At 41.3% G+C, this 18,432-nt stretch overlaps 1 protein-coding gene across 1 annotated transcript in view; it reads right to left on the bottom strand.

Moving 5' to 3' along the window:
* Positions 1–16,070, bottom strand: part of LOC133459349 (uncharacterized) — a 152,561-nt gene extending 136,491 nt beyond the window's left edge. Inside the window, exon 1 of the mRNA XM_061739239.1 lies at positions 16,051–16,070. The gene's annotated coding sequence lies outside the window, so the exon portion shown is untranslated. The remainder of the gene's footprint in view (positions 1–16,050) is intronic.
* Between the last annotated feature and the right edge of the window lie 2,362 nt (positions 16,071–18,432).

Raw genomic sequence — 18,432 nt, 5'->3', positions numbered from 1 at the left:
GTTATCAACTTTGAAAAACTACAGTACATAGCTTGTAATAATCTGTGTGGTTCAATAGCCACAAACTTGAAGGGCCCACATTTTATTGTGTTACAATTAAGTTTAGCTTAGCTGCTAAACACTCAAGCAGAAGCTACTAATACAAAGCTTTAGTGTTTGCTGTCTCTGTTAGCTCTGTGTAGAGGTGATAAAAATGTTCCTCTACCTTGTCAGTCGACATATTACTGCCTTACGTAGTTTCCTTGTTTGCTATTCTTTCCAGGTTAAACTAGTCTTCTGTTGGTAAACATATCCACATGGACCGCCGCCTCAGCTGCTCCTCCAGCATCAGTGCAATAGGAAGCCAATAATCGTTGGTCCATGTTTAATATAATTTATTTGTTATCTTGTGAGAAATATTGATTTAATCAGTTGTTTTCACAACTTTTAAAGTCAAGGAAAAGTGGATGGAAGCTTCCTGTAGGGCAGGGGTCGGCAACCCGCGGCTCTAGAGCCGCATGCGGCTCTTTAGCGGAGCTTTTTCAAAAATGTTTGACCTTTTTTTTTCTCCATTTTTTCTTTTCTCTTTTTTTCCTTTTTTTCTCTTTTTCCTTTCCTTTTTAATCTCGACATTTTGACTTTTTTCAAAAACTTTGACTTTTTTCTTGGCATTTTGACTTTTTTCTCAAAATTGTACTTACACATTAATCTCAACATTTTGACTTTTTTCAAAAAAATTTGACTTTTTTCTCAAAATTTCGACTTTTTTCTCGACATTTCGACTTGTTTCTCAAAATTGTACTTCAACATTAATCTTGACATTTCGACTTTTTTCTCGACATTTCGACTATTTTCTCGGCATTTCGACTTTTTTATCGAAATTTCGACTTTTTTCTCGACATTTCAACTTTTTTCTCGACATTTCAACTTTTTTCTCAACATTTCGACTTTTTTCCAAGATTGCATAATGAAAAAAAATTCTCCCCCCAGTTATAGCTAACATAGATACATGCAGCATGTGTTGCCTTCATTCTAAGGCTTATACAAGACTTTTCATTTTTTGCGGCTCCAGAAATATTTGTTTTTTGTGTTTTTGGTCCAATATGGCTCTTTCAACATTTTGGGTTGCCGATCCCTGCTGTAGGGGGACTCTGAATGAAAAGAGTGCATCCCGGTGAAAGACGTGATGAGTTGTGAGTTCAAGTTCGAATGTGGTTTTCTATTGGCTGTGGAAATTTTGAGTGTTATTCCGCAAAAATCCAATAGAGCAGAAAAACTAAATAAAACATGACGACAAGCTTTGTGTGTGAGCAGAAAAAAACCTGAAAGAAAAGGGGAGGGGCTTAGAAGGAGGTTTGTGTGAGCAGCCGTGGATTTGAGAGCGCAGCAGTTCTGCAGTTCTCAGCAAACAACAGCAAGTTGCTGATCCATGAGGGTACTTAGTCTTGCCCATCTAGTTTGTTGTTTTGTTGCTGTTGTTTTTTTTGGGCAGGGCTTTGATTTTGTTGTCTTGTTTTTTGATGTTTTTTTCTCTGGCACATTTGCATAATATGCAGATGCACTCTTGTGAGCTGGACTGTATCATATTTTTACACACAACATTCGATTGAACGAGGGGGTACTCATTTTCACATGACTGTAATTTAATGCAGCAGAACAGAAGCCCAGCAATGGGACATCGATCGTAGCTGTCGTAAAGAGGCCCGTCTGAGCCATGTGAACAGTTATGGAAAGCCACCTCACATTGTTGGGTTAACAGCCAACAATCCACTGAACTGATCAAATAATAAAACACTACAAACACTAATGATGACAGATAAAACGTTAACCAGCTAAATTATGTCAACACCAAAAAAAAGTTTGGAGAGAGCCACATCAACAAACCTGAGCCACAATCAGCACTATCACATTTCAAGCTCCCACTCCGGCCGGGCTGACGCGGCAGAAACGCCCCGGCGATGGCAGCGGGGCCGCAGACGTACCGCTAAGCTGCTGGAAGCTTGACCACAGGGGCCGGGTGGAGCTGCGGGCCAGCTGGATCCTCAGCTCTGTCACATCGCGGCAGCGTCGGAGTCAGCTGCCCGCCGGCCCGACAGCTGCTGGGAACTCACTTCACCACAAACATGTCATCACACCCCGAAGATGTAACCTACGTCCGGGTAAGTGAAGAACGCTCGTTCCTTCATCTTTCAAGTTACTTTTACATGTTTTAAACTTTCTTACAAAGCTATAAACTCATTTACAGCACCTATTTTTATGATATTTGTCCCTTCAGTTGAGTTTTGATGGTTTTCTGATTCCATTATTTTTATACTTTTCCATTGTCACATTGTAACATGAATTCAACAAAATAAAAAGATATTGTGGAAACGTTTTGACTTGGGGTTAATTACTACTAATGGTTTTTTATCCTCAGAATAGGTCGAATAACATTTAAGTGTACAAGCTGGGAGACACTGTTTTAACGTTCATTAGAGTCTGGCCATGAAAGTGGTTCAGCGGTGAACGAGCTCATTATGTTTATGTTTTCTGAACCTTTGGCTCGGGTTCATGAAGGTAAAGCTGCCAAACGCTGCTACAGTTGCAGTCGGAGCTGCAGATTCTCGTTATGAAGCTCACCCTCTGATTTGACTGTCTGAGCAAACACAATTTAGGAGGCGATTGTTTTTGCCCGACGATTCAGGAACATGTTCAAAGATACTTAAGTCAGGTTGGCTGACGAACCTTTCTGAACGAGGACGACGGCCAGCCTCTTTAAACACAACGTTCTTTTACTGAGCACGCCATGCAGGATGTTCTGGTTAACTTTCCTTCCATGTCAACTAAACTAGATGATGTTTAATGAGGACCCTGTGAAAAAAGTGGAGTTTGATTGAGCAGTAAAATTTTTAGCTCTTGCATTTTCAAAAACCACCATGTTTTGATGGACAGTTCAGTCCGACTCCAGGCGAGGAAACCCAGCTGGACCCGGTCCTGACTGGCTCCCCGCATTAAACCAGTGCAGGTTAAACTCCAACAATGAATTGGAAGAGTGAGGTGTGAAAAAACCTCTGCCCGTGCTGAAAATCTGTCGGGCCTGTTGAAAAGTGAAAATTTAAGGTCAACTTGTAACACCTTGAGAAATAAAGTTGTATACAGCAAAAAAAATGAGATCTAATTATATTGATGAAAAATCAAGACATAAACCGCAGACTGGTGTTGACTCCAAAGTAAAATGATTTTTAAAAGACTGCACAGCTCCATTAGAGCAGAATAAATGACAGGACGTGTTGTTGATGGAGAACCTCTTCAGAGTAACGGTCAACCATTTCGGTTCCATCTGCATTCTTCTTCTCAGGCATTTATTCAACAATACAATCCTGGAGAGAGCAAAGCTCTTATCATGGCTCATATCCTAACATACTAATTACCCCACACACAGTTTGAGTTCATTTATTATGCATGAAATAATCTAATATGATGACTGTGATAATTATGCGCACTTAGATAAGATAAAAGAGTAGTAACTAATTATGGCTCGGGAGTTGGGAAAAGTAATTATTCTTTGTAGTGGAAAGAAGTCTTTCAGAATCTGGGAGCTCAGCCTGTGTTTTTTTTTCTTCTTCTTCTTTTGCTCTCAGTCCACAGAGTTGCAATTAAAATAAAATGAGGAGCCATGTCTGCACTTTGAGAACACTGAAGGAAGACCTTCCTGACGAAGCAGAGAGGAGCCGGTTGTTTGCAGCGACGGACGCGCTCCAGAGGTGGAAGCCCTCTCTGCGTCTGTTATGATAATCTCCACGCTCACGCCCTCCAGAAATCTGACATGTTTACATTACAACTTGAAAGGCAGCGCGACTCGAACGCCTCGGGTGTCGGCAGCCGCAGTGAATCACAGAGGACGCTAAAAGGAAGGAATGGCGCTCCGAGTCGAGCACTTGCGAATCAGACGCGCGCCGGAGTCGTTAAATATTCCCACTTCTGAAAGCTCAGCTGCCGCGCGGTTAGCGCCGCCGTCCTAACAGACTTAACACGGCGCAGCTCCCTTTGACAAATTGCGTTCCTGCCACCACAAATCACAGGAAACATGGCTGTAATTGATTTTTTTCCGACTGCTTGCTTCCACTTTTCTTGTAAATTAAACTTTTGTTTGATGGCTGGAGACAGCCTGGAAGCAGTTTTTAACTCAGGGGCAGAGGAAGAAATGTTTCACAGCTAAAGCTACACCAAGTGACCATAAGGGCCCCAATAAATAACAAAAGAGGGATCCGAGGAAGGCAAATGGGGCTGTCCAGTCACGTGTAAGGAGTCCTACCTTTGATTTATCAGGAGTTTTGTTCCTGTTTTTACAATCAGCAAAAACAAAAATCATGTGGTCACAGCAGGTCAAAAATAAAAAAAATCATGTGGATGATACTATGATACTAAATACTTTCTTACAGCATCCAGAGGATTTAAACTGAGCCGTTGATCTGAGGTGATCTGATTGCCAGCAGGTGTACAGACCTCTAGAAAAGCTAATGTTTTGGCAGTTTGCCAAGAGGGAAAGACACAAGCATGGTCTTAGAGAAGTAATGGTTGCTGCACATCAGTCGAGAAAGGATTATAAAAGCACTTCAAAGTAGTGGGAGTTCAGGACAAAAGAGCAACCACAAGTGGAAAACAATGAGAACCGTTGTGAAACTTCCCAGAGACGGGCGTTACGGCACATTAACCCCAAAGTCAAGAGAAATTAATTTAAAAAAGAAACAAAAAACCGAAGAGGAGATCTTTGGTCTTAATGTCAAGCACCGTGACTGATGAACACCAGGCATTTCAACAGAAAACCTCATGGCCACTCCCAAGCACGGTGGTAGAGGGTTCATGATCAGCCATAGGTCCTGGGCACCTGGGCACCACTAAGTGGAGCATGAACTCCTCTGTAGACCAGGATATTCTAGGGACAAATGAGCACATGTGTCTGACAGACACACAGAAACGGCATCCTGCAACGGGGTAAGCAGCAAATCTACATCAGAATGTAAAAAAACAATGGACCTAAACAACAATGTGAGAAACTGGTAATCATAAAAGAAATTACTACTAATCAAGTTATTTCTGCTTAAATTGGATTACTAGCCAACTCTGAATTTCTAACATCATTTTTTGGTTGATTTTTTTTATAATTTTTGTTGTTTCATTTGCTTAATAACAACAAGAAGAAGAAAAAGAAGAACTGATTTGATTTGTATTACATTTTTACACACAAAGAAAACCAAAAGAGGGGTTTTAACCTTTGCGCTACTTTACAACTGCAATTAAAGAAATAGCAAAGGAGGTGCACGTGTATGATCTGTGGTACATGAAGAGACACTCACTGACAGAGTTTTGTCTCCATGACTTCCAGCTGAACACGTCATCGTCACACTCATCTTATAACCTCTTGTGTTCAGTCCAAGTCTCTTTCGGCCTGCTGGGATTGACTCATGATTACTTGCAGAGCAAAGCCCCCAGGCAAAATATGATACCATGAGGCAAGATGATAAAGCTGGGAATTACCCAAAAGACAGCTCTCACGAGCAAATACCGCACCACCCTAGACAGGACAGGCAGGTTTTCAGACTCACACCAAATGTCAGCATAATGAGGAAGATTTTCCTAGAAGGCAAGTCTTCATGCCGACCCTGCATTGGAGAAGAGGAAATAAAAGACGAACCCAAAGAGACCAAACTAACCAGCAACCCTCCCGGCAGGTTCATGTCAGCACTGCACATATTTCCTTACAGTCAGAGCAAAGTCATGAAGTTGTAAATCTAAAGTAAGGAGGAGATGAGAAAGCAAGGGCGATACATACGGCCAAGACAGCAGTCGTGGTGCACCGTGCATTTCACATGCACAGCTGATCCTGGGAATGATCGAGCGGAAATCTGCACACATGACTTTTGTGCCTCTTACAACAGGAACCCTGGTAATAAAGACATGTTTCCAATCAAAACCACCAAGATTCTATCAGTTCCTTAGAGCGTGCACACGCACACGCACACGCACACGCACACACACACACACAGCTATGGTTTACTGACCCTATTTTGAAAGAAGAGCACTGATGGATTTTTCTGAACTGACTCCATCAAATCAACTTATTAAGTAATGATCAGACAGGACTCTTTCTCATTTACAATCTATAGATCATTCTTCTTTTAATGGCCAGTTTTGAGGTAAAATAATCCCAAATCTGTGTCACAGAAATGATTCCTTGTTGTGCATGTACCTCGCAGTCCACACCGACCACCCACGCGCGTGATGTTAGTAAGTTCATCATCAGGCATGACCCGGAGCTCTGCTTCTCCATGTGGGATGGCACTTCCTAACATTTAGTGGAGTGAAAAGACCACTGTTGGTTTTTTTTGCTTCCAAGATTTCTAAGAAGAACATTTTTTATTATATTACTGCATTTTTCATTATGTTATTATACTATTTTTATTCTAATTTTCCATTTGTTTCTGTAAAGCGATCTGCTGATTAAACACTGTAAATTCCCTTGGGATTAAATAAAGCATCAATTTGTCCATCTGTCTATATCAACACAGTTAATGACTGTTTGTCTCGTCTTATTTTTCACACTTGTTTTAAATAAAGACCTATTTTGTTTTTCAAATTTGATTCTGAAACAATAAAGCAATGGCAGGGAGGAAACCTGGATTATTTACCAAACGTAGCATGGTATCCCTGTCATCAAACTTTGAACCCGAGTCCAGTCTCGAGTCCACAGTGTTCGACCTCAAGTCAAGTCCAAGTCAAAGAAAACTATGAGTCAAGTCCAAGTCGAGTTCGATCCCAATGACACAGCCGTCAGCTTTTGTCCAAACCGATTTACAGTGGAATCAATAAACCTAGAAGTGAACAGTTGAACTGAAAGGCCAAAAGAAAGACAACTAAAGTTAGTTTTAACTCCAGTTCATGTCAGCAAGCCACATACCCGCTGTTTCTGCTGGCATCCATCAGTTTGAGCCTGAGCACGGTGCACGATAGATATGAACCCATGACATGTGGAATAGTGCATCTTGCACAACACTGATGCTGAACGTAATATACAGTACTGTAGATATTAGAAATTATTATGGTATAAAAATCCATAAAAGTTGTTAAAACTGGGGCTCGAGTTGGACTGCAGTCCGAGTCCTGGAGTCAGAGTCCTGGACTCCAAGACTGACATCAGATGGAAATGGTTGGGGTTACTTACAAGTTGAGCTGCAAAATTCTGTGAATTTTTTAAAACCAGACACTTTCTTTCGCAACTATCAGGAAAAAGAATTAAAATCTGAATCAGCTTAACTGGCCTGGTCTGCGGACGCAAACAAGGAATCTGGGGCCAGAACAGAGGAAAAAAACAGGAAAATATGGGAATGAAGTGGACCTCTGCAGCGCTACAGGTTGCTCTTTGACAGGGAGTTTAATCCAGTTGCAAAAACATCCTTCAGAATAATATTCCCTAAAATAATCAGATTTGCAGCTTCAACTGATTTGCTACGTTGCACATTCCTCCAATACATTCATTTATTGATCATTTAGAGATCAAAATATATAAAAATATTTTAAATGGTGCAATTTCTGAAGCAAAGGAAGGCGTAACAAAAAGATCCAGATGTCAAAGCCTTCAATGAAATACGACACACGAATAAAACAGTGTCATGAATATTTTAAGGGTGACAAGACTTATGAAACGCTGCAAGAAATATAACCTTCACATGAGAAAAGAAATGCACTTTGACTGAAGCCTGCACCATCGTAAAAATCAAGGCAATTTAACAGCAGCACACAGCGCTACATAAAGGAAATGATTTGCAGCTAATAAGCCTGATGACATAAAGCATTACGGCACACTGCTCCGTCCTTGCAACTGTAAAATTATTTCACTGACAAGCTGCAGTCCCACCTAAGAACTGGTGTATTGTCAAGAGTTTGAGCATGTGTCCTCAAAGACCACTTGAAGATCAACAGCAATGTATACAGATAGATGTGAAGAGAAAGGCCCTTCTGTTTAAGTCCAATGCCAGAAATAACGGACCAGCTACAGACTGAATGAGAATATTGTCCTTCAGTCGGTAGTGTCCTGGAGTGCAATGGGCTGAGACGTTCAGATGAGATGAAAATGGCAGAAAGAGCAACACGCCTGAACAAAATCTTTGGAGAGGATTCTTAAAGGTGGCCCATCGTCTCGAGAATGTCCTTTTGGAGGTCACAACTTCAGTGCTGCTGCATTTCTATTCAAAGTGCAGCAGATTTCAGTGCACTCCCCTGACAATGATGAGTGTTTTTAAAAGCTCTTCTTCCTCCGTTTCAGCGGAGCTAAAAATTCATCCCCACTGCTTCCTTCCCATGTGTCCCTGTGCATGTGATGCTGCTGCAGCCAAGAGTGAACAGAAGTGCTTGGAACTGTAATAGCAATTCAGAGCAGTGAAATAAGTGGGCTGGTAGAAACTGTTTGTGTTCCTAGCTATAAAATTTTGTCTGTTTTTTGATTTAAAGAAGAGAAACAACAGCCTTCCTGCTGGCAGCAGCACTCCGGTGCTAAAAAACAGCTGGTGGCCTGCTGTACCTGCAGCCCAGAAAGACTGGAGCGTACGTGAAACACATAAAATCCGAAACAGCACAGCAGAAGAACTGCTAAAGATGTTGAAATGCACAGATACACTTGTGTTTCAGCGAAGGACGCCCCTGCCAGAACAGCGTCTGGTGTAAAGCCGGTGCCGTTAAAAGGAACAACAGCCCTGATGACACTTCAGCATTCAAGTCTTCAGGGTGTTACTCTGCAGGAAATACTCAACAACAGCAGTAACATTTTTGTGGATGAACTTTCCAGGGGAGGCACGGTTACAAAGCCACACGGTGCTCACTGGGATTTCCTCTTCAATAACTTGCTGCTTTCATCAAATCAGATCAAATCAGATCTCACAAACGTCATAAAACTCAGCTGCTATAGGCAACAGTTTTATTCCAGCTGCAGGAAAAGACAACTATTCTGGAGTTGACTTTGTAATACTGACTGAAGTCAGAATTCTGCATTTAAAGTCAGAACTCTAACTTCTCTCTCAAAAGCATCCCTTTTTTCAAATTATGAGACGAAAGCTGAAAATCCGGGATTAATGTCAGAATTCAGACTTTGAATATTCGAGTTCTGTCATTTTAGAAATTTGATTTTAATCTCAGAATTCTGAGTAGAATGTAGTTTTTTTTCGGTCATCAGCCTCAGAATTTGATTACTGTGATTACAGACTTTTAAAATGAAAGACAGACCTCTGAGAAACGTTCTTAACATGTAATAGACAATGTCCTTGTGTTTATGTTACAGTGGCCGACTCCCACCCACGGGAGTCTTCATACATCTCAGCCGAATGCTCTCCCCACAGTAGAAGGAGCTACATCCCAGCAGATAAAAGATCAGTCTTCTTAAAGGTTTCCAGAACGGAAGATGTTGCTACTTTTATAATGTGTTCAATTCCTGAACAAAAAAAAATGCTTTTCTAAAATTAATGTTTTAATTGTTTTGTAAATGTCAAATATATTGACTAGCACCTCTACCAAACACTGAAATTTGAGGGTTGAAGCAGGTTAACCCCTGATGCGTCTTTATCACACCATCCACTCCCTGTAATCATTACATTGTGAAAACTCTGGCTGTATTGGACTTTTGTCAGTTTAGTGAGCGTGCTCCTGCTGGGTTTACATTTCCTCTGTCTGCACAGAGCAACACAATCAGAGGACTAATGCTAAAATCATTAGCTAATGACTAAAGCCTTTGTGGGACTCCTTCCATGCTGTGGCCTTCATGTTCCACAACATATTTCTTTCATTGTGTGGAAAAGAGCATCTCTGAAGGTTCTTTAGAGGACCGTCTGGAGGACAGTTGGACATTTTCAGTCAATGAATCACAAACTGAAGACTAACACGGAAATATTCCTTTTTTCACCTGAAAAATGTCTCAGTGAAATACGAGCGAAAGATTTGCCGGATAAGATGCTGGCATCACTTGCAGAGTAGTAAAAATAAAAATAAACAGCTTTGTCTGCTGTTTCTACATCATTTTGTAGAACCAGATGGATTCAACAAACAGATGTCAGACAAACGCCGACAGTCACGGAACTTCAAGAAAGGATGTGCGCACAGTCTCGGTCACGGGTCGACGCTGACATCATTCACTGATCGGAAATGTGAACGACACCGATCACAGATGAAATTAATTAGACAAGGGGAAATGGTCCGCCCTTTTTTTAATCCCGTCTACTAGTTTATAACGTGATTCCTGCTGTCTTTGAACTGGACCTTTTAACTTTTACTTTGTATTCGCTGGTTGCTTTTTTATCTGAAGTTGTGGACGCTGCTGGAACTTGTTCACTTCACTTGTTGATGAGCATCCATCTACATCTACCCATCCATCCATCCATCCATCCATCCACACACACACACGCACGCACGCACGCACGCACGCACGCCGGGCGCTATGTCCGACTCAAGAACACAGCGGGACAAAGTAAGGGATATTTATTTCACTTCAAGTCACTTCATCCTTCACATTATGTTTTACCTTTACATTTGTTTATTTGCTTTAGTTTGCTGCTGCTTTTGTGGCAGCGCCTCACTGACCGGTGGTTGGTTTGTGGTCAGGTTATGTGAACAAAAACAAGCACACATACCTGTTCAAATTATGTTCATTTAGTTCTCAGTTGAATACTGTACTGATTATACTTACAATCTGCTTGCTCCCGTGCATATGCGGTGTCTGGGAGGGGCCTTCCTAGCGTGACCTGTCTTTTATGTGGCATTGATTGAATTATTGGGTGAAACCGAGTGGATGTTTTTTTTTTTTGTAGTAATTTTTGTTGTTGTTTGATCTCTTTTATTAGATGTTTTGTCAAGATGGTGATCTACTCCTAGATATTTAATACAGGATATTAAATTATTTTGAGAGCATACATGTAAATAATTTGGCTACAGTGTTGTGTGGTTTGACCTGTTTTTAGATTATGGTTTAGTCGGAGTCTAATTGTGTGAGTGTGACTTGTTGTACATAAATATTGTGGTTTTGAATGTGGGAGCAATTATTTAAGATGATGCTGTCTGAAATGTGGTGCATCAGTGGTTTCTTGTGGGATATGACAATAAATCATCAGACTGAGAAGTTCAAAGGCCGTCTGCCTTGGCCTGTCTGTTCCCTACTTTGACGTTCCAGACACACTAGTTTACACACCTCGCCACGTGCATGGGGTCAGGAACCAATCTGCCAATGACTGGAAGGATGACTGACTCCACCCGCTGATCCATGGCCACCTGTGGCTCAGTGGGTAGAGTGGGTTTTCAGAAGGCATCATGGGATCAAATGAGTGAACTATGTAGCGTACTAAAATTCTCAACATATTTTGGACAGAACCACAAAGCTCAAAAAAAGGTGTTCCGACCACGATGCGGCTTTACGCCACCCATGGCACGACCTCGGGTCCCAGGGGCGTTTCAGAAGCAGAACGCTAACAAGTGCCTGTTGGTTGGATTCGCAATTTTATGAGTTGGCCAAAAGTTTTGAGAAAAGTGTCGGCATTCATGAGAATACTGTAAACTGTCCCTTTATAGACGCATGTCCTTCTGCTATCCTTGTAAAAAGAACGAATGGGTAAAATGTGCTTGTCAGCTTGTAAAATGAACCTCTCCTTGTACATGGCGAGAATCCCTTCAGACGCTCGGCGGCTTCCATGGATTAATGTAACGTCGACGTACGAGTCAGGGCCCACAGACGGGATTTTCTGACTTCCTGTCAGCTTGATTTACAGAGTGTAAACTGATACAGTTCAGTAATGGCTAAGCGGCACAAATGGACAGCGCGTATCTTTAGTGCAGACAAGGGGACGGTTGCTTCTATGATGCTTCTCAAACTTGCCGTGGCGCTTCTGGTTGGACCGATCTCACCGACTGGCCGCCAATCACAACAGCTGCCGTGGCAGAATCAATCCACGGCACCTCCACGCCGCTGTCTCGCTGTAGGGCACTATGCAGTGAGTAATGATGACTGAGGACATGGCCTCTCAAACACTAAAGCCACATTATTTGAACCCACGGACTACACCAGTCAAGTAGGTGTAATAAGAATTGCTAGTGTATATTTGATCTATGCTTTTAAGCTTAAATTAGAAATGCCAAATATGTTTCTATACCAGATAACCAACCAGTAAATCAGACATGCTAGCTAGCACAATTTCACCGATTCTTTACGAGGTCGGCGACCGAGACGTTCGCCGTCGGATTACTAGGAAGGTTTTTCTTCTGCCAGTTCTCTGTTCTCCGACAAAAACTCAGGCGTTCTTAGAAATTAGGGCATGCTGCCTATTCATCCATGGCTTTTCTGTGTTTTTTGTCAAATTAATTATAATTAACTTCTCTGGTACGTTCCATTTATTTAGATAAAATATCTGTGTGTCAGTGATTCATTTCAAGTATTCTATTTGAAATTTTTTTTTCAAGTTTCTTTGTTTATTTCAAGTATATTTCTTTGGGATTCATTTAGGGTATTTCACCGATTTTTTTATTCTTTTGTTTGCTTTTTGAAAAAGTATTCTAGTTGAAATAATAAAAATAATTTCCAAGGAAAACCAAACTATGACTGTAATCACCATCATCACACGCAACGGAAACAGACGCAGCATCTGTAATCTTTACTGACTAAGATGTTAACATTCAATGTGATGTAACAACTCTTTTTATATTATATTTGTGCTGTTTATTATCAATTAATATAATTAATTATTAATATTAACCATACAGTAATCACTTATGTATCCTTGACTGCTGTTTGCTCCACTAATAAACACTGGTCCTTATTTCTACCGGTCTTTGTTACATAAGAGTTGAGATTGCTCTACATGTTTGGTTTTGTCTAAACTCTTATTCTGTAAACTGGGAGCAAGTCAGCTCAAGTGTTTGTGTGCACGGTTGTGGCCAGTGAACTTAAATTCCTAGTAATTCTCCAGCTGGCTTACTTTCATGTATGTGAGCTGACGTCAGGTGTACAAGTGGATGACGGCTGAGCGAGTCATTCAACTCCTGCTGGATTACTTTAAGAAACAGCGTGTTTCCCACACTGGAGATGACAAGTCCAGGATCTACAGGCTCTGGTCTGTGATTTAAAGAAAAAGATAGTCCCAAAGAAAAGACTGCGACATGTATTTTCATACAGCCTTCCAGAAACAAGGCTCTGTGATGTCAACAACAGAATATGGAAAATCATTGAATCTGCCTGCTGTTCATCCTGAAGCATAAATGAAGTGGCTCCTCGTCTGCGACCTGGCTCCCCGGTGGCTTACTTAGAGCCGACGCAGCAGCAGCTGCAGAATGAGCAGCGGTTAGCATGCTGTCTGGCGGCCTAGACCGGCCTCTGCCTCCCCGCCAGAGCAGCGGGGATCAGGCGGACTTACTGGGCATGACCTATGAGAGCCCGAACAGAACCAAAACATGCAACACAACACAAGTGTGTGAAGGACTGCTGCGTGACTGAACAGAGCCCACATCAACAGGACACAGATGCAGTCCACCGAGGATACCCAGCACACTCAGACCTTATGAATTATTCTGAACATGCTCTCTGTTTTCCAGCTGGATTTAAACTAGTTAGGCATGTGCAAAATATAAAAGAAAGAGAAAAATTACATTTTTACAATCTGGTAGCCCTGCACAGTGAGCTCCACCGGTTTTAAAGATCTCACCACTGTCACAAAGGAGGAAAAAAGACAAAAGGAAAATTAAATGATCAGATGTGATGGGATCTGCAGCACCTCTAATTAGAGGAAAAGGTGAACGAAACGACAAGTCTTTGCTCAGGGCTTAATTTCCTCAACTGCTTTATGACCATCCCGAAATGCTTAAATTGCTTTGTAGCATATGTTCTCTTCGCTCTGTTTACTTCCTTCATTTTAGACTGAGTGAATCACTTCATTAGTGATTATCCCCCAAAAGCTGCAGGACGGCACAGCATCGCACCTCATCATGTCATTTACCCATATCGTAGAAATGGGAATATGCAAATCGTGATGGAGAGTAATCCAGCCCCCAAAGATGCCCCCGAGCTGTTTGTCCAATGACACAAATCATCAATTAAGATCTCAGCAGGGCTCAGTGAAGAAACTAAATTGCCATTTTCTCATTCTGGGGTAGATTACCACAAAGAACAAACAGCTCTGAGAGTGATGATGCATTTGTGTGCCCTGCTGAAGTGGATTCCCCGTTGAATCGTCTGTCCACAGAGAGACACAGCCGTCTGAATGGTGTGAAAGGTAACAGACGTTGAGCTACTACTTGTACCGACAACAACAGCGTCTTAACTGCCACTGGGGCTGCTGGCTTGGTTCCTGGTGGGGTTTCCCACTCTGCACCTGCACGGCGTTCCTGATTAAGGGAGCTGAAGTGGTCCAAATCACCGTAGTGGTTACTCAGGAACAGATGATTAGGAAACAAATGGTTCAGACATATCTAATTAAGCTGGCACACTCTTGATTCTCAGGTTGTACTTCTAACTGCAGCGGGTACTGATTTTTCTAATTAAGCTTATTATAATTCAGTGCTGAGAGGAGAGAAGAAAGAAAAAGATATATTTTCAACTTAAAACTCACCAACTTGGAATTTGGTTTTCTTTTGTATTGGTGAGGGGATCAATAATCAAAGTAACTTCATGTGAATCAGAGAAAACCCCAAAACCTAACACGTGAAGCAGCTTCCCGTCAGATCTGACCAGGCCTCACTGTCGACGGCCAGCCGTCTGGCTGATTCAAACTCTGACAGCATTTTTTATTTCTGTCAAGACAAGAAAATCAGCCGAGTAACTGTGGAATAAACCCGTCAGTGGGAACAGAAAGTGGCGAGGGGCGCACAAAGACGGCCAGTGTTGGGGAGGTTTTGCAAGGCATGGTGGGCCGAGAGCAAACAGGAGACGCAGAAACACTTCAGTCAGGAATTCTTCAACCAAATCTGACACTATGAAATGTTTAGAGGAAGGCAATAAAGACAAAAGTATAACTGTATATACTGTACTGTTCAAACGTCTGAGGCAGCCCTAGTTTAGCTTTTCCAAAGTTTTAAAGGCACCCATATTTATTTTTCAGTTTCTTAAACGTGGCACACTAATAGTGATATTAATTGGCTGGCCAACACATAAACACACACACACACACACACACACACACACACACACACACACACACACACACACACACACACACACACACACACACACACACACAGTATGTTTTCACATAAAGAAAGACAATCCCACAAATTCAACAAAAAAACAACAAAAAAAACTAAACTACGATTTCCAACGGGAGTTGCACTAAAACTGTTCAAACACAAATTCTAACTGAATAAAAACAAATTCACCTTATTTTCCACTAAAATTGTTGCCGTTTTACAAACCAACGCGATAAATTAAAATAAAAAAAATAAAAATTCGGATACTCTACTTTAACTTTGGCAATAAGAACGCTAAAACTGTAATAGCCTAAAACCTCGACAGGAGAGGATGAGATTCGCATCTCCGATGATCAATAGTTAATTAACAGGCAGATTAATGCGCGCGCGGAGAAGGCTGTAATTAACAAAGCGGAGAAAATCATCAAATAAAACGCCAGTTCCTTCAAATGTGCGCTCAGTCCGCCCGCTTTTTACTCTGTCAATTCCAGATTTTTACCCCCATAAAAAAAAAAAATCCACATCCACGCACATAAACACAGCTGAAGATGAGCATCACAGACAAACCGCGACAGTTTACAGAAATCCAAACATGACATGGAGAGCAGAAAGGCAGAAAACACAGCCCTGCTCGGTCCTCGCTGCCGCATCTGCTCTCCTTCCCTCTCTCTTTCTGTCTGTCTGTCTCCCCCTCCTCCACTCCCCCTCCCTCCCTGCTGCTCTCCCTCCCTCCCCCTCTGCTCTCCCCCCTCTCTGGCCTGGCCGCCTGTCTGCCTGGATGAAGAATGTCCTGCCTTTTGTTTCTGAGGGGGGGACCGGTGGAGAAAAGACGGCTCAAGTGCTGAGGCTCTGCTGCATGCACTGACATGAGAATGAATGACAGCTTACCTGCATGCCAATCTTCATCAGACTGACACTGGCCTGACAGCACAGCCTATACTCCTCCACACAGCCGCTGACGTCACCCCCGCCAGGCCCCTCCCACCTCCATCTTCAGCCTTCACTTCCATCGCCGGGCTGCTGATGCCTTCCAGTGTCCGTGGGAAATACGGCAGTGGAGAAAGAGAGGGCATCGCCACAAAGAAACGCACGCACGCAGACGGTGCACATTTTGTAAAAAAAAATTGTGTAAATCTGCACATGAAATATAATACAAAAATTTGAAAAAAAAAATTTGAAACATAAGGAAAAAGAATAAGAATCAGAATCAGCTTTATTGGCCAAGTTTGAGCATTGCCCGACAAAGAATTTGACTCTGGTTATTTCGCTCAGCTGTACCCAGATTTAAAAGTAGTAACAGTAAATAACAAATTTACAGTAAAAAAACAATGTGGCACTTATTAACATATATATATATATATATATATATATATATATATATATATATATATATATATATATATATATATATATATATATATATATATATATATATATATATATATATATATATATATATTACAATTAAAAAAGTGAAAGGTGCAGCAGTACTGGGGTAGACATGGTAATGGTAGCTCTTAATAACAAATATACAATTTTTAAAAAGTGAGAGGTGCAGCAGAATGAGGTAGGTAAATGAGGTGCGTTGTTACAGCATATTGCACGGTGATTGATTCTCTGAGACTCTATGAGTTATGAGAGTTCATCAGAGCAATAATAAGGAGGTAAGGAGATGCTTCAAGTTGGCCGTGTGATTTTGTTTCCTTTTGGGCTTAATTTTTGTTAAATAAATAATGGCACTGTGAAAAAAGTTAGCTGTTATTCACGAGGTTGTATTTATCTGGTACTAAGATCAGAAGATCTTTATTATGGTTTCTCTTTCTTTCTCTCTCTCTCTCTCTCTCACACACACACACACACACACACACACACACACACACACACACACACACACACACACACGCACACACAAACACATACACATACACACAATAGGATACAAAATGAAGTACTAACTTTTGTGCATTGCTGGTATGCATGAATATACAGCATTTGTGGATCAAATAAATAATCAAGCTGAAAACCTAATTATACAGATAGAAAAACTTGTATTTTTGGTTGTTGTTTTTTTTTTTTTTTTTTTATAAATATGACATTGACATTATTGTACTTAAGAATAATTCAAAGTGTGGAGGCACCAGAGCAGCACCCTGTGTCTTGGACATCCAACTACACGTGTGTCCCAAAAGCAGGCCCAGCACATGCTGGAGACATTACAGCTCGGTTACCTGCAACACATCAGTATCTCCCCAGAGGAGCTGGAGGAGGTGGACGGGGAGAGGGAGGTCGGCTCGCTCAGTCAGTGTTCAGTTCAACACTACATGGATATGTTAGTGATAATGGACATCTTTCAGATTCACATTTCCAGAAGGAAAACATCAATTCTGAAAGGTAGATCCACTTTTTAGAGCAACATCTACTCCCATTCTGACAACATTTATTTCATGGAAGGCCCTGCATCTTTTAGAAAGACAATATTAACATCTAATACAAAAGTACAGCTTTGTATTTAACGATTCCAGGTGCCAAGCTGCTGTGCCTGGAATCCAGACCTTTCACCAACTGGAAACATTTGGAGCATCATGAAACAAATAGTTCAACAAAGAAGGGGGCCGCTGAGCAGCTCCAGTCCTATTTCAGATTAGCCTGAGACAACATTCTTTCCCTAAAACTCCATCAGCTGGTCTTTTCAGTTCCAGGCATAGATGGACTGTTGTTAGGAGACGAGGCACAGAGGTAAACATCATCTTGTCCCAACTTCTGTGAGATGTGATTCAATCAAATTAAAAATTACCTTACTCTTTTTTAAAGATGCTACATTTCACCAGTTTAAACATTTCATATTTGTTTCTGTTATTGTGAATAAACTGTATGTCTATGAGATGTGGAAATAAAGGAAAAATCCTGCTGATGTATTGGCTGAGTGGCAGGGTGCTACTGTACTATCACAGTCAGACTGCTTTTTTTGTTTCTATTTACTCAAACAGAAGTGTTAAAAGGATGGATCTAAAATAATCATATAACCAGCTCTTTTCCCTTCGTTCCACTTTATTGTGTTTACAGTAGGAAAGAAAATGAATCAGCTCCAGTAAAAGCAGGAAACTGTGCGCAGTCTTGCTTTGACTTCAGTTTTTTCCTCTTAAATTCATTCCTTTCATTTTTATTTTTTTTTTAGAATTCAGTCACCTTCTAACATAGCTCTCGGCTTTAATCATGAATAGACACTGATGTATGGATGTTACGAGTGTCACCGAAAGGCAACATTTCTTT

The sequence above is a fragment of the Cololabis saira genome, chromosome 14, assembly GCF_033807715.1.
Source record: "Cololabis saira isolate AMF1-May2022 chromosome 14, fColSai1.1, whole genome shotgun sequence".
Lineage (NCBI taxonomy): Eukaryota > Metazoa > Chordata > Actinopteri > Beloniformes > Belonidae > Cololabis > Cololabis saira.
This window is presented reverse-complemented; position numbering and strand designations above follow the sequence as displayed.